Raw genomic sequence first — 14878 nt, 5'->3', positions numbered from 1 at the left:
CTGCACCACCGTGCTGCCCACGCTCAGCCCAAGTTGTGATTATCCCTCCAACGTTTGCCAGGCTGAAATTTTGGTGTGTGGCTCTTACTTCTCCCTCTCAAATCTAACGCCAAATTCAGGCCAGTTGTCATGACACCCCTGCACCAGATTGGATTGTTCCATCGGGTAATAAGGTGGGAATTCTCCTTCCGGCCTCAATGGGATAGCGGTCCCAGTCCTTCCACTGCTTCATGGGATAAACGAGCAGGGAATCTGTTTTAATGGAGTTGGTTGGAGAATAAATACTGGCCAGGACAACAAGCGATTCTCCCTGTCCTTCCCTGAATAGTCCCACGAGATCACTTACATCCATCTGAGAGGGCAGATGGGGCCTCAATTTAACATCTCAAGTATAGCACCTCCAACAGTGCAGCACTCCCTCTGTTTTGCACAGCCTAGGTAATATGCTCAAATATCTAGAGTGGGTGTTGAATTTATAATCTTCTCAGCCAACAGTTTGTATGCTACTACTGGACCAATCATGAGAATGACAGAATCTCCACAGCGCAGAAGAAAGCCATTCAGCCCATTGAGTCTGCACCTATCCTCTGAAACGGGGTCCACTCCCCCTCCCCATCACCCCACCTAACCTGTACATCCCTGGTCACTAAGGGGCAATTTAGCATGGCCCATTCACCTAACCTGCACATCTTTGGACTGTGGGAGGAAACTGGAGCACCTGGAGGAAACCCACGCAGACCAAGGGGAAGAAAGTGCAAACTCCACACAATCACCCAAGGCCAGAACAGAACCCAGGTCCTTGGGGTTGTGAGGCAGTAGCGCTAACCACTGTGCCACTGTGTCGCCATGTTAAAAGTGACCTTATTTAACCAAATTGATGTTCCTCGCCCACTGTTTCCTACCACCTGTGAGAGAGGCTCGCTATTAAGAGAATATGAACATGCAGTCAAACTGCAATATCTTTAACCCCTCAAGCAGAACTCAGATACTCAGTGTAACAGGTCTCTGAATCATACACTCTCTTCAATCAGTTATGTTAAATTTCCCTGTGTGGCGTCTCTCTTGAGGGGAGGCCGCAAAAGGACCGACCTTCAATTTAGGAAACATAGAAGATTAATTTTTATCGTCTGTCAGAGTAATGCGCTCATGAAACGAAGGGGCTGATCAATACTCTGCACTGTACCGGGTTATACCCACAGAATCCTTCACTGTGAATTGTCTAACTCCACTTATATCTTACAAACCACCTAAAAGGCCCTATTGATCCTTAATTGTGGGTTTCCGATGCAGACTACTGCTTCTCGAGAGGAACCCGCAGCTTTGGATTTAACCTTTCCTTTAACCATTTCCCTGTCTCCCGGCCCACTTGGCAAACACCCTCATTTCTTTCCTCCCCTCTCAAAGGCACTCTTACTCACAATTCTCACATGACCCGAGTTGCAGGACAAGAGGAGGAGGACAAAAGGTAAAATGAAATCCTGCAGACATACTCTGAGTAAAGTGTGCTGCAGAAGAGTGTGTGCCTGCGTGTAGGCCTGTGCTTGACAGGGTGAGTCGGCTGAGGCAGGGTTTAATGAGAGTTACCTGAACTGTTCCATTGTCTCTGCCCAGGCTCCCTGGAAGGCCTTTAAAATCAATTCTGCTGAAAACAAGTTTCTGTAAAGGCTTTTCAAACACCTGTCGTAAGCGAGATATCTATAGAAACAGCAGAAGTAAATTAAGGGGTTCGTAATAATAGATTTTGTGAACTGTTTTGTGAAGAGTGTAAAAAGACTCTCTGTTAGGTAGGATTTATGAAGATCTGTTAATGGTTATTCCTCAACCTCAGCCGACCCAGGTCCCGGGCAGCAAAAGATGTAATGAAGTTTAAAAACGCAGTTTTTTGTTCTCGTTCCCTTGCTGCTTACATTCCTCACAGAAATTACTCGTCATGATGTAACATGATGTGACCCAGCTCTTCACAATCCTGGCACAGAGAGTTTTGTGTCTCACCCCCAGTTTGCACTATCCTGGTACTGCTGGGTTCAGATCTCCTGGTGGTTGGACCACTGCAGTGAATGGTGAATTGGGGGAAAGAGCAGGACATTTTGGTTAACACCTCCGTCGTTAGAGAATTGAAGTGACCTTGGACAAAGAGCAGAATGGGTCAGCCGGCCTCCTTCTGTGAGTAGGGCCTGAATTTTCATGGGGAAGGGGAGGACTTAGTCATAATGTTGCTGGAGTCCCAACTCCAGAGGTCTCACCCCCAAATGTGGCACCAGCCACTTTCACCAGGACAGGAGAGAACAGGGGCAAGTTCACAGAGGTAGCTGCACATGTAAAAGTGCAGCTGCCTTCAGTCAAATGAAACTTTCAGCACCCAGGTTTCTGAACTCATGGGCTTTACACTTTTCAGAAGGCCTAAACTTACTCGAGTTCTCTGAGGTGGCAGGGTACCCTCCTGGCGAGGTAGGGTACCCTTCTGGAGAGGTAAGCTACTCTTTTGAAGATATCCATGTGCACCTTTGAGAGAGATCAGGTGCTCTTTTCGGAGATGTCTATTGCCCCTTTGGATTATTAAAAATAGACATGAATGTGTATCAAAAGTAGATGAACCCATTGGGGCGGTCAGGCTGTCAAGGCATCTAAATCCCACTGGAACGCTCAAGTTGTTGAAATGTTTAAACATCGTGGATTTTAAATTAAAAGAAAAACAGACTGCAGTTTAAAATAGAAAGGATGCTTGCTATTTCACTCTTTATGTCGACGTAAGCCTGAGGGCTGACACTATAGAACTTGTGCTGCATGACTGATTTCACAACCTATCATTATTACAAAGAATGTCTGTCAGTTCACAGTTTGATTGACAACTCCAAGTGGTTTTGGTCTTTATTAAGGGGCTATAAATACAGATGTTTGGTTTTACAAGGGACAGGGTGCTTAAATTAAATGTTTGCTTTTATCAGGGATTAGGTAGTTAAATGAATTTAAATATTATGATTTTTTTTAAATCAAGAAGATTGCTTTTTAAACAATAAATCTGTCAATAGATACTAAGAACTTTATTTTGTTTCATCCCTGCTTGTCTCCTGAGATGGTGGGATATAGGGTGAGCTGGTATTGAGAGTGTAAGGAAAAGGGTGGTAGGTGAGAGCCATGGCTTGGCATGAGTTGCACTGGGGCTATAAAGGTTTGTAATGGGCATAGATTGGCATGGGGTATGAGGGAGCATGGGTGATGGCAAAGTGGCATAGGTTGGCATACGGGTGGGTGAGTGTATGAGGTGGCATTTTGACATAGATGGGGCATGGGGTGTGTGTCTGGGGGGACCTGACAGGTTGTGATCAGTGAGGGATAGAGGACTTTTTATGTGTTTTATTCTGCTTCTTATAAGTCCCGGAGCACCGAGGCTGATGTTTCAAACAGCCCGTCTCCGCACCCAGCAGCTCCTGTGGCTGCCTCCACATTGTTTTGGGGTGCAGTAGGCCCATTAACACCCATGTCCCCATCACCTGGAACGAAAATTAGAACATCCAGGGAACTTTCTCCCAAGTTGGGTTTGCGTAATTAGGAATTTTCCCAACTCTGCGCTCCCGACTCAAGAGCAAAAATTCTACCCCAGCTGATTGTCTACAGGTTAACTGTGATGTGGTGGCTCCTCTGGCCCCAGACTAGCTGATGGTTCCAAGTCCACGTTTCTGGCTTTGTTTTAAATGCTGTTCTGTTGATTCGCCTTGCCTCCCCCCTATCCTCCTCACCATAGTCCGTAAGCTTTTACGATTCAAACATTTTCCCCAAATTCCACAATCTTTGTTGAAGATTTGGGGTGCTTTCAAAGTAGATTTTATGATGTTACCTGTTTATATCTTCCCATCCCATTTGGGAATATCTGGGTTTTCATGACGGGAGGCAGAAGGTGAGGTGATTCTTGTGCCCATTACTTATCACCTTACGGGAATCCAAACCAGGAGGATGACATCCCTGACCAAAAGCTTCGGAACAATCCTGCCTCCACTCTGCCAACACAAGAAGCAGATGGCATCGGAAGGTCCTTGGTCCCAGAAGGCTTTTATAGGATCAGTTGCCTTATTGCAGCCTAGTTTAGCTGATACAGAGTACTGTGACAACCAATGCATGGGTTGTGGGTCAGCCAGGGCTTAGCGGCTGAGGCTAGAAGAGTTGTGGGTTCAAGTCCCACTTCAGACTGAGCATAAATTCTAGGTTGACACTCCGGTGTAGTAACGAAGGAGTGGTGCACAGTCAGTAGTGCTCTCAATCAGATGAGATGTTAAACTAAGGCCCCCCATCTCCCCTTGCAGGTGAACGCAAAAGATCCCGCAGCATTATTTTTGAAGAAAAATTAACTTACCAAAAAAAAAACCCAAAGTAATCTTGAAAACGAATCTAACCACATTTTTTTCTCTTGCTTAAAATATTCGGAAATGGAACGAACTCATCGGTTGATATTTGCAGGACTGATAATGTAGGGCAAGCGAAGAAAGCGTTGTGTGTCCCCACCTCGCACCCCCCATAATTCAGTGACTTTTTAAAAAACTTCAAATAAAACCTGTTACTGGCACATCCACCTTCGCAATTCATTGCCAACAATTATATTTCTCAGAAAAATGGTGTCCTCATTGAATTGATTAGAATTGTTTATAATGTATTCTCCCACTATGAAACTAAAAAAGGACAGCCTAAAATATTCATAAAATCAGCACCACCTCACTGAAATTAGTGAAGCGTTGATGGGTTTCAACTCCCTGATTCTCAGTTGGAAACTCCCACAATTTAAGCACGGATGTGTCATTCCAGCTCATCAGGCAAGTGGCTCGGTACATAATACCCCTCAATTTTTTTGCCATGCCGGGTTAAGGGTTTGGGATGTAAAGACTCCTTTGACACTATAAATGTGCGTCGAACCTCCCATATGAATAACTAAACCACATACCTGGGAAAGAAGCTCGCTTTTCTTTTAACGAAATGACATAGCCGTCACCGCAAGAACAGCCTTGCGAGAGCCGTACTTTGTGCTATCAGGATGCAAAGCGCAAACACAAAGGACTCATAGATTATTACAGTAGACGGTGGTTAATTTTATAGTAAAATCAATGCTCGCTGACATTTGTCTTCTCTATGGCCATACGGGAAGGGACTTCATTATCTTCTGGTATCTGTAGCCCATAATCTATCTCTGGGTTTTATTAGCACAGCGAGACTTTGCAGCTAAGTAAAGCTAATGAATAGGCAAACGCTAATAGCAAGTGTAAACTAATAGCGAGTCCATTTCCCAGCACTGTCATTGCCACCTGACAAGGTTGGGTGAAGGTTGTGGGGTGGGGGAGGGGTCGGCGCGGAAATAAGGTATTTATTTGTTAATTAAAGGAGAGGAGAGCCTGCCCCCGCCTATGCTCCCACAGCGCTTGCTGTGAAAAGCCATCGGCTCGAGGAGACGGTTGAACACAGTTCATCAGTGCTGTGTGATTGCTGGCCCCATTGACAAAATAATTTGCACCCGTCGCTTTTCTGAGGCGCGTGTTAAATGACGGATTTGGCACGCCGATTTTGAATTTTAATCGGAAGTGAAGGAATGACACCGTACATCAAAACAAAGCATCAGATGTTAAATGGGCTTTTGCAATCACTGTCAAACAAGACTCCATTAAGGAGCCATGACTTCATGAGCATCAATCACTTGGATTTTTTTTCAAAAACCTGTATATATAGCTTTAATTAGACTCCAATTTTCAACAAGCAGTTTGCTAAGTTGTTACTAAGCTACTCAGGTTCTACATCTTTAACATCAACATAAGTGGCAGTACGTGTGTGTACAGGGCTGTGTTTTTTATGCATACACACATTACATACCTGTGTCACGGGAGGAATTGCATCAAGTGCATCCTTTTGTTAGACCAATCCATTTTCTCTTTTGTTTGTATTTTCCTGTTCTCCTCAACTTTTTCTCCCTCATCAATATTCTGAAGCTGCCGTAATTTTCCAACCTCAAATCACTACAGTCCTAACATACCTCCATAAATGTTGATCCATAGTCAACGGCATGATGCTGTGTTGAGTAGGCCAATTGAGAACTAACAAAACCATTCCCTGCCACTGTGGCTTATAGCCTGCAGCACGCCCCGGATTAGCCCTTTGCCAATGTCCTTTACTAATGTCCTTTTGGGAAGGAAATCTGCCATCCTTACCCAGTCTGGCCTACACATGACTCCAGATTCACAGCAATTCTGAACTGCCCTCTGAAATGGCCTTGCATGCCACTCAGTTCAAGGGCAATTAGTGGCGTACACATCCCACGAAAGAATAAACCCAAAAGCTACTTGGGATACAATACTCATCAGCTCACTCTTCCAGCAAGGTACAGCACAAAGAGGTTTTGGGTCGAACTCATGAAGCCCCATTTCAGCAAGATTTGACTCAAAAGTCTTTGGCACCACTCTACAAAGGATGCTCCAGTCCAACCCTCTTGTACAACTTGACAATATTTTGTCTCAAAGCTATACCTCTTGCGTGAAGGAATTTCCTGCGAACGGTACAAAATAACAAAGACCTGATTAAGTATTTTCATCAGAATTTCACACCAACTCGAAAATCCAAAGTTTACATCCTACTTTTACTCTGGGTAATTACTTTGAAGGGGGAAAGCAATCCCTTCAAAGTGAAGGAAAGCCACCCGATGGGACACAGCAGCAAAGCATCGCGGATGTGGGAAATTGGAAATAAAAGACAAAAACTTCTATTTTTCATCCTTGTTTCTACTGTAAAAGAAGCAGTTCAAATTTCACATTTCGTCACAAACTTTCAAAATATGGATTGAGCAACTGTAAATTTGTAACATATTTATTGATAACCCCGGGATCAAGAGCTGACATTCAGAACAGCAAAATACTGTGAGCCTCTATTTAGACAATTGGATTGGATGCTATATTGCGTAAGCTTGGTTTAATTCCGGTTTGGAGATTTTCAATGTACTCAAATGGATTCCATGAACTACTTCAGTCAGCACACAGCACCTAATTTCATTAGTGATCACCGTCAAGCGGACATCAGGAGATTTTTATTTTCACAGTAATGAAGCAGTCCGGGTGTTATAAAGTGCTGGAATAAGTTAATTATGTCATTATGGAGTCTTCTCGTATTGGCATATTAACCATTGCCCCTCAAAAAACCACATCTACTTCTGAAACACAGTGGCTCCCTTTCATTTCCGGTTCTGTCAACTCTGCCCTTTGAAGCTCAGGAGGGTCATTCTTCTAGCCAGCGAGCTCCCGATAAACTGAGCAAAAAACAGTAGCAGCCCTTGGATCAAAACTAAGCATACGTGAAGTGCAGTCACTGTTGTAACATAGGAATCACAGCAGCCAATTTTCACACAGCAAGCCCCCACAATCAGAACTATGATTCTGATCATCTCGGAATATAGGAACAAGAGTAGGCCATTCAGCCCCTCGAGCCTCATCCGCCATTTAATGAGGTCATGGCTGATCTGTGGCCTAACCTGCCTTTGGCCCATATCCCTTAATATCGTTGCTTAACAAAACTAAAAATCTGTTTCAGTGCCATTGGTTGAGGGATAAATATTGTGGAGAAATCCACTATTCTTCCTGGAGTAGTATTATGGAATATTTTACATTGATCTGAGGGGGGGTTGGGGGGGGGGGGGGGGGGCGTTACTCACTCACTAAACAGGTTCAAGGAGACATTTAAAATGGATGCTGATCCATATTTTGTTTATGATTCGGTGGGGGGGGGGGGGGTGGGGGTGCAGAGGGTGACACACTCCACCTCCCTTGGTTTTGTCTTGCCCACTGTTAGTTGAAAGCCAACTTAACGGTCAGGATTTTCCAGCCTCATCTGTGGCGGGACCCGCTGCGAGCGAGGGCGGCAAATTTGGCGTTCCACCCAATACCCCATTCGCGGCACCGGAAAATCTCTGCCGCGAATGGGGACGGAAGATTGCGGCCAACGTTTCCCATTCTTTTTGAGTCACGGATCATGTCTTGCATTCTTTAAGGTTGACTATAACAATGAAAGAATATTGGGGTGGATTTTCAGCTTGCAGGCCAGTTATCGGCAATGGAAAACAGACCATCTTTATTTCCATTGGTTTCAGTTCAAATGAAAACCAGGCAAGGAAGGTGGAGGTAAGATTTAAACATAATTGTGAAGGGTCTTGATTGGGCAGAGAAGGAGAAGCTATTTTTCGTAGTCGGCAGGTGGGAAATGAAAGGACACGGATTTAAACTAATTTCCAAAAAAGGGCCTTTGCCAGTGGGAAATTTAAGAAGAAGTCCAGAATGCACTGTCTGAAAGGATGGTGGAAGCAAATTCAATAGTAACTTTAAAAAAGGAATTGGATATGTACTTAAAAAGGAAAACCTGTGCAGATCTATGGTGAAAGGGCAGGTGGGGGTTGTTCTTTGGGGTTCACGCACAGACATGATGTACCAAATGGCCTTCATCTGCGCAATGTAATTGAACAATGCTATCATTCCCATCAACTGGTCGACAACACTGATATCAGGCCCAGGTGGTAAGCTGAAACTCTACCTCATTGACTTTATTTTTCTCAGTCATTCGTATGCAAACCCTTTAATGCCAATTTCATCCAACAGGGCTCTACTGTCTGTAACTGTGCTCCTGAAATCTGATGGACTCTTTTCGTGAAATCTTTCACTCTCATCCTCTGAAGCTGGGCTTTTTTTTTAGTTAGCTTTGCTTTGCATGCATCTTCCCACCAGACCTAACTAACACAGCCTATTTATAAAAGGTCAAGTGGGTCATTAATGCTTGTTAAGGCATTAAATTAACATAATTCTATCTACTTACCCTTGCCTGTCTTAATTTACCACCTGCAGTAAATTACCATGAAGGAATCTGGATTGAATGCACTTGCATCCTAACAGTAAATATCTGCGATTAGCATACAGTTACCCCCCCCCCCCCCCTCCTCCTCACCCCCTCAAGAGTACCTTAAATAAGTCACACCGGAAGGTTGAATTGTAATTGGAGGCAATCGATTATTTTTTTTAAAAGGAATATAATGGATTGCTCGCATAGGAAGAGAAAAGGTAGCACAAAGGAATCAAAATAGCCAAGAAGCAGGGAAAGATGTGACAAAATCGGGAGGCAAAGCACCTTTTCACTTACCAGTCAAGTTAAGTTCTTTGTTTATGGCACAACACTGCAAAGTAATAGGTTGCTGAGAGGAACTGTCCTCATATTGACTGCATTCGCAGAAGCAATAAATGTCAAGCGCCTTTATTGCTTGTGTAGCAGGTTGTTGTATGAACCAATAAAACAGAAACAAACAGTTAAGTCATTTTTTTTAAAAATCATCTATCTGCATAACATCAACGTACCATTCAAATCAATTATGAGTTGTTTGCAACCTCTGGCAGCTCCAGCCCCCGCTTAGGAATTTGTGAATGTCGAGTCATATCCTTATATTCCTCTCTTGGCTGGATGCATGATGTGGTTTTCTGCTGACATTTGACCTTTGTAGCAGTTACGTGTGCCATTTTAGAAATCTGCAGCTATTGGCCGAGTCAGTGATCATCGCCTGACATAGGTGTGAAATTAAGAGATGATCATGGTCTTGTCTGAGCCTACACTTTGTTGTGAAAAGTCCTTCAAGGGATGTGTTGCCCTGCGTGGAGTAAAGAATGTGAAGACTGCCCATTAACCTTCAAAAGATGTGCGCGTGATGTAAAGCAAGCCCAGGTTACATTGAAAAAGGGTTTATTTAATTCAAGGAAGTGGGAAATCTTCTTTGCCTTGTGGAAGAAAAGTGTTCTTGCTTGTGATCGTTACTCCTATTATAATGTGCCTTAGCATTGATGAAATTACTGTACCGTTTACAACTTTTGGCTCCCTTTGGGCAGTTGGAAACTCTGGACATTTTTAACTTGTATGGAAATAATTCGAGGAATTGATGAGTCATATGAAAAGGACTCAACAGAAATTTCCTCGCCAAAGCGCAATTTTATCTATCAAACAATTAGTTGTCTTCCCCTGCACAACAGTGAGAGCAGCCAGACTTAAAGTTCTTCATTAACCCTTGAGTCAGAATGGACAGCATTGCTGGAGACAGCTTAAAGCACTTCAGGTAGTCTTTGGTATCTGATGGATATGAACCCAAAGCAGATACCTGACACAAATGAATTTCATGTCTTCACAATCTAAGCTTGGTATCATAGAATTTGCAGTGCAGAAGGAGGCCATTCGGCCCATCGAGTCTGCACCGGCTCTTGGAAAGAGCACCCTACCCAAGGTCAACACCTCCACCTTATCCCCATAACCCAGTAACTCCACCCAACACTAAGGGCAATTTTGGACACTAAGGGCAATTTATCATGGCCAATCCACCTAACCTGCACATCTTTGGACTGTGGGAGGAAACCGGAGCACCCGGAGGAAACCCACGCACACACGGGGAGGATGTGCAGACTCCACACAGACAGTGACCCAAGCTGGAATCGAACCTGGGACCCTGGAGCTGTGAAGCAATTGTGCTATCCACAAGGCTACCGTGCTGCCCCTTGAGACGGTCCTGGAAAAAAAGTAAAAGTTCTGAAAGCCACTTACTTGCCAAGTAGGATTTTATTCCTGAGTGCATTGAAATACTCATTCATTGAGACTTCTTCCCTTAACTTTTACCTGGGCATTGGACCTCTAAAAACAAAATTTGCAATCTTCTTGTGTTTCCGAGTTGGAATGTACCTAATTGTTGAGGAGAATTTTCCAGCACACCAATTTTATGTTCTGCTCCTGGATTAATACAGGTAACGCCATGCACAGGACTAGGAATTATGGAGTGCCATATCCCACCTTAGAGAGTTGCCGGCCATTCTGATTGACCAGAGCTCTGTCGCCATGTTTGAGTGGTAGTCACTGATGGCACTACTTGCAGTGCTGAACAAAAGGAGGTTATGGGCCGGTCTTCAAGGTATCATTGGGCCCTGGCTGACAGACCCCGCTGAGAGGGTTGGGGGCCAGGTTTGAGAGGCTGGAGGAGGGGTTTAAAGGGTAGAGCATGATACAGGGGGTGGTGGGGAGGCAGGCCACTCCAATGGGCGCAGGGACCCCCAAAGAAGGACCTTCTCCACTCTTCTTCGATAACAGCCCACACAGTAAAAGTTGCAACACTGCCCACCTGGTGTGGGCATCCCATGTCATGGGTTGATTGCACTGCTGTCTCACAGTGACAGGGATACAAGTTCAATTCCAGCCTTGGGTGACTGTCAGAGTTTGCACTTTCTCGCCATGTCTGCGTGGGTTTCCTCTGGGTTCTCCCTTTTCCTCCCACAGTCCAAAGATGTGCCGGTTATTTGGATGTCCCTGCTAAATTGCTCCTTAGTATCCAAAGATGTGGAGGTTAGGTGGATTACAGGGATAGGGCGAGGGAGTGGCTCAGGGTAGGGTGCTGTTTCAGAGGGTTGGTGCAGACCCAATGGGCCAAATGGCCTCCTTGTGCATTGTAGGAATTATATGGTTCAAAATAAGATCCTGAGGGGTATTGACAGCGTGGATGTGCAGAGAATGTTTCCTCTTGTGGGAGAATCAAGAACTAGGGGTCACTGTTTAAAAATAAGGGGCGGAATTCTCCGTTTCTGAGACTAAGTATTGATGCCAACGCAGAATTCACAGACTTTCACAACAGAAAAACTGGTGCCAAACCTGGTGCCAATTCTGTTACTATATAGGGTCTAGCTCTGGTACCGTGTGGAACACAATCGATTCCAATGAAAAACGGTGCGGGATTCGCCGGGTCCATGATTGACACTCGGGAGGCTGACATGCTGAAACTGCATATACACATTACGCTCCCCAGCCAAAAAGATGGCACTGGTTGTGCTGGTGCACGCCCATACAACTGATGGGTCGGCTGGGGCCAGAGGGCACCTATATGACCCTTGGCACTAAGTTCACAGTGGGCTGTTAGCAGTATGCACAGCTGCATGGCTGCCCTGTCGGCCATGGCAATGGTGTTCCGTACCCGTCCACCCCGACCCCACAGCCCACCTCCTGGCCAACCCCCACTACTCCCCCCAATCCTGGCAGAAGCCCCCGGGAACCCAGCCCATCGGAGGGAAAGAATCGCGGATGCCCCGGAGAACACCAGGTCAGGCCTGCTAATTATATGCAAACGGTGTTTACTGTACGTGCATTCTGGAATGCATCGATGCAGCAGTCGAAGTGCTGGAGCATTGCGATTTGGCGTCAAATCGGCGCCTGCCACAGTTCTGACGTCGGAACCGAGTCTCCGCCCAATCACCTTTCCTGATTTCAGGGTCGGCTAATGGAGAATCCCACCCAAGGGATCGCCCATTTCCAACAGAGATGTTTTCACAGACTGTGGTGAGTCTGTGGGGCTCTCTTCCTGAAAAGACGGTGGAAGCAGAGTCTTTGAATATTTTTCAGCCCCCTGGCAGAGTTGGATCGATCATTGGTAAGCAAGGAGGTGATAAGTTATCGGGGGTAGGCGGGGTGCGATTTGAGGTTACTGTCTGATCGGCCATGATTTTTTTTAAATGGCGTAGTAGGCCCAAGGGGCTGAATGGCCTATTTCTGCTCCTTGCTTGCATGTTCATATGTTTCTATGGATAAAATAGTAGTAGAGGCAAAATAAAGCATTTCAATGACCATTAATTGGCATGAGAAAGGCATGGAACTACATTTTACAACCACCCCCACCCCCCCCCCCCCCCCTCCCCACCTTAAAACCCGCTGGTAGGCGGGGTGGGTTTGTAAATTCCAGCTCACATTGTCCAATTGGTGCTGTTGGAAGGCTGAGAGGTCTGAGGAGAAATTTCGCAAATCTTCATCACCCCAGGCTTACTATTTCAAAACTGGAAAAGTGTCAGATTCTAAATTATGTAGTTCAATCTGAAAAGTTAACTCTCTTTCCCTCGCTAAGGTGCCATCTGACCCGCTGAGTACTTCCAGCATTTTCTGTTTTAATTTCAGATTTCCAGCACCTACAGTGATGCGTTTTGTCTAAATTGTGGTAAAACCTTTGCAGCGTCGGACATAGCGGTACACTCTGCGCAATGAAGATGTTTTTCTCTGTCTTGGAGCTCTTTACCTGCATACAATTGGCATTATGGTGGAAATGATGAGGGGGGGGGCATGAAGTTGAAGGTGCACCCAGAGCATGATGAGGTCAGAGCTGGATAATTTAATGAATCTGAATTAGCATTTGACGAGTATGAAGTATCTGGAAGCAAATCCAGTGGGCTGCGAAGTCAGGCACTTCATGGAAAGCCCATGTGGAATCAACAATAGAAAGTGACTGCAAAGGTTGGACAATGCGCACCGGAGCTGCTCCACATGAGAGAGTGTTACAATTCCTAAGGGAAATAATATGTACACTGTCTCTGACAGCATATCTAGAATTAATTAAACATCTAAGACCAGAGTTCCAGTTCATGAACTTGTTGTTCAGAAAGGCATCATCATTTTGGATTCATCCGTTTATCTATATGTAATTGCTATTTAATAGCATGATTCTGAACCTCCTGAGTTCACAGGAAATTCGCTGCATTACCTCCAAAATCATTCTGCCAAGGAAGAGGCGCATCCTTTTCATTCTGTCTTCACTGGGGTTGAACCTGCAGAGCCTGAAGTGAAAGTTCACGAGTCCCAGGTTCCAAGGAAGAAAGGCAAAATTCAAATCAATCCTGACGAAGAGCATGGTGGACTTACTTCAATTTATTATTTATATACAGTTAGGGCTCTGCAGTCAATCTGCCCCATGATTTTAACCATTGCCGTTACAAGGTTCAAAGGCAACAGTTTTCCTTCAAATTGCTGCTTGAGCGGAAATACACAAAATAAAGTACTTACTTAACGTTTAAGCAACCCAGTCGCACCATTTATCTGAGCAACCAAGAGTCAAAGCCATAGCTGCAACATACAGTCATCAAGAATTCAGTGAGACTTAATTTGCATTGTTGCAAATGCTGTAGGGTTCTCTGGCTGGGCGAGGTGGAGAGGGTTCAGACACTATTCAAATGTTTGTGAGTAGCTTCATAGCTTGGGATTCCAATAATATTAAAAACTGGCAGTTTTTCAGGAATCCAATGTCTGCTCAACACATGTGCCGAGTAATGTTGCCAATCAGATAATTCTCCCACCTGGTGCGAGTATCATTTGCCATTCCAGAAACTGCTGCTGACGTGCAATCACCTCACTCAGTCTCTGCGGCTGGCATTTCTATCTCAATTGGGAATTTCCCGAAAGAGGGCACGTCCACATTTGCTTTCACGCACTTGTCTCTTTGACCACTGCTGTGTGCTCTGTGCAGCTTTATTGTAGAGAAATTCAGTTCATAACTGTCATAATATCCCCTCATGTATATAATGAGATGCAGACAGGCAGTGATTGACACATAGGATGACCAGTAAGCATACAACACAGTATAACCAATCACCAGACAGGACACTACCACTATAAAGCCAGAGGGCACTAGGTTTCCCGCTCTCTCGGGACCCAGCTACTGAGACAGTCAGAGTCCATGAGCTAGCAAGTGCAAACACCATGCGGTAGCTAGTAAGTCTGGTCAGGATACTACAAGGACACCAGTCAGATCAGTATAGTGTCGACCCACAGCTGAATATGTATAGCAGTTCTATAGTTGAATAAAACAGTGTTGGATCTTCTCCAGTGTTAGACGTCTGTTTCTGACTTCCCTGCATCGAGTGCAGTCCACATCGAACCAACCTGCCTAACACATCAATAACTTTCCACTGAAGCCGCAGTTCCTTACTTCACTGTGCAATCTGAATATCACTGCACACTGCTAACATATGACCTGTAGTTTTGCTGTGCAGTGCTGCAAATGAAAATGGCACAGATCTTAACTCTGTGCAATTGTGCAAAT

The 14878-nt window shown here is 44.9% G+C and overlaps 1 long non-coding RNA gene across 1 annotated transcript; it reads right to left on the bottom strand.

The window, feature by feature from the left end:
- Window positions 1-1587: 1587 nt before the first annotated feature.
- LOC119951464 lies at window positions 1588-14344 on the bottom strand. The gene is made up of 3 exons (XR_005457638.1): window positions 13544-14344; window positions 9145-9261; window positions 1588-1695 (listed from the first exon to the last, which is right to left on the bottom strand). It is a non-coding gene; the product is annotated as an uncharacterized LOC119951464 (long non-coding RNA).
- Between the last annotated feature and the right edge of the window lie 534 nt (window positions 14345-14878).

This window comes from Scyliorhinus canicula, chromosome 2, assembly GCF_902713615.1.
Source record: "Scyliorhinus canicula chromosome 2, sScyCan1.1, whole genome shotgun sequence".
NCBI lineage: Eukaryota > Metazoa > Chordata > Chondrichthyes > Carcharhiniformes > Scyliorhinidae > Scyliorhinus > Scyliorhinus canicula.
This window is presented reverse-complemented; position numbering and strand designations above follow the sequence as displayed.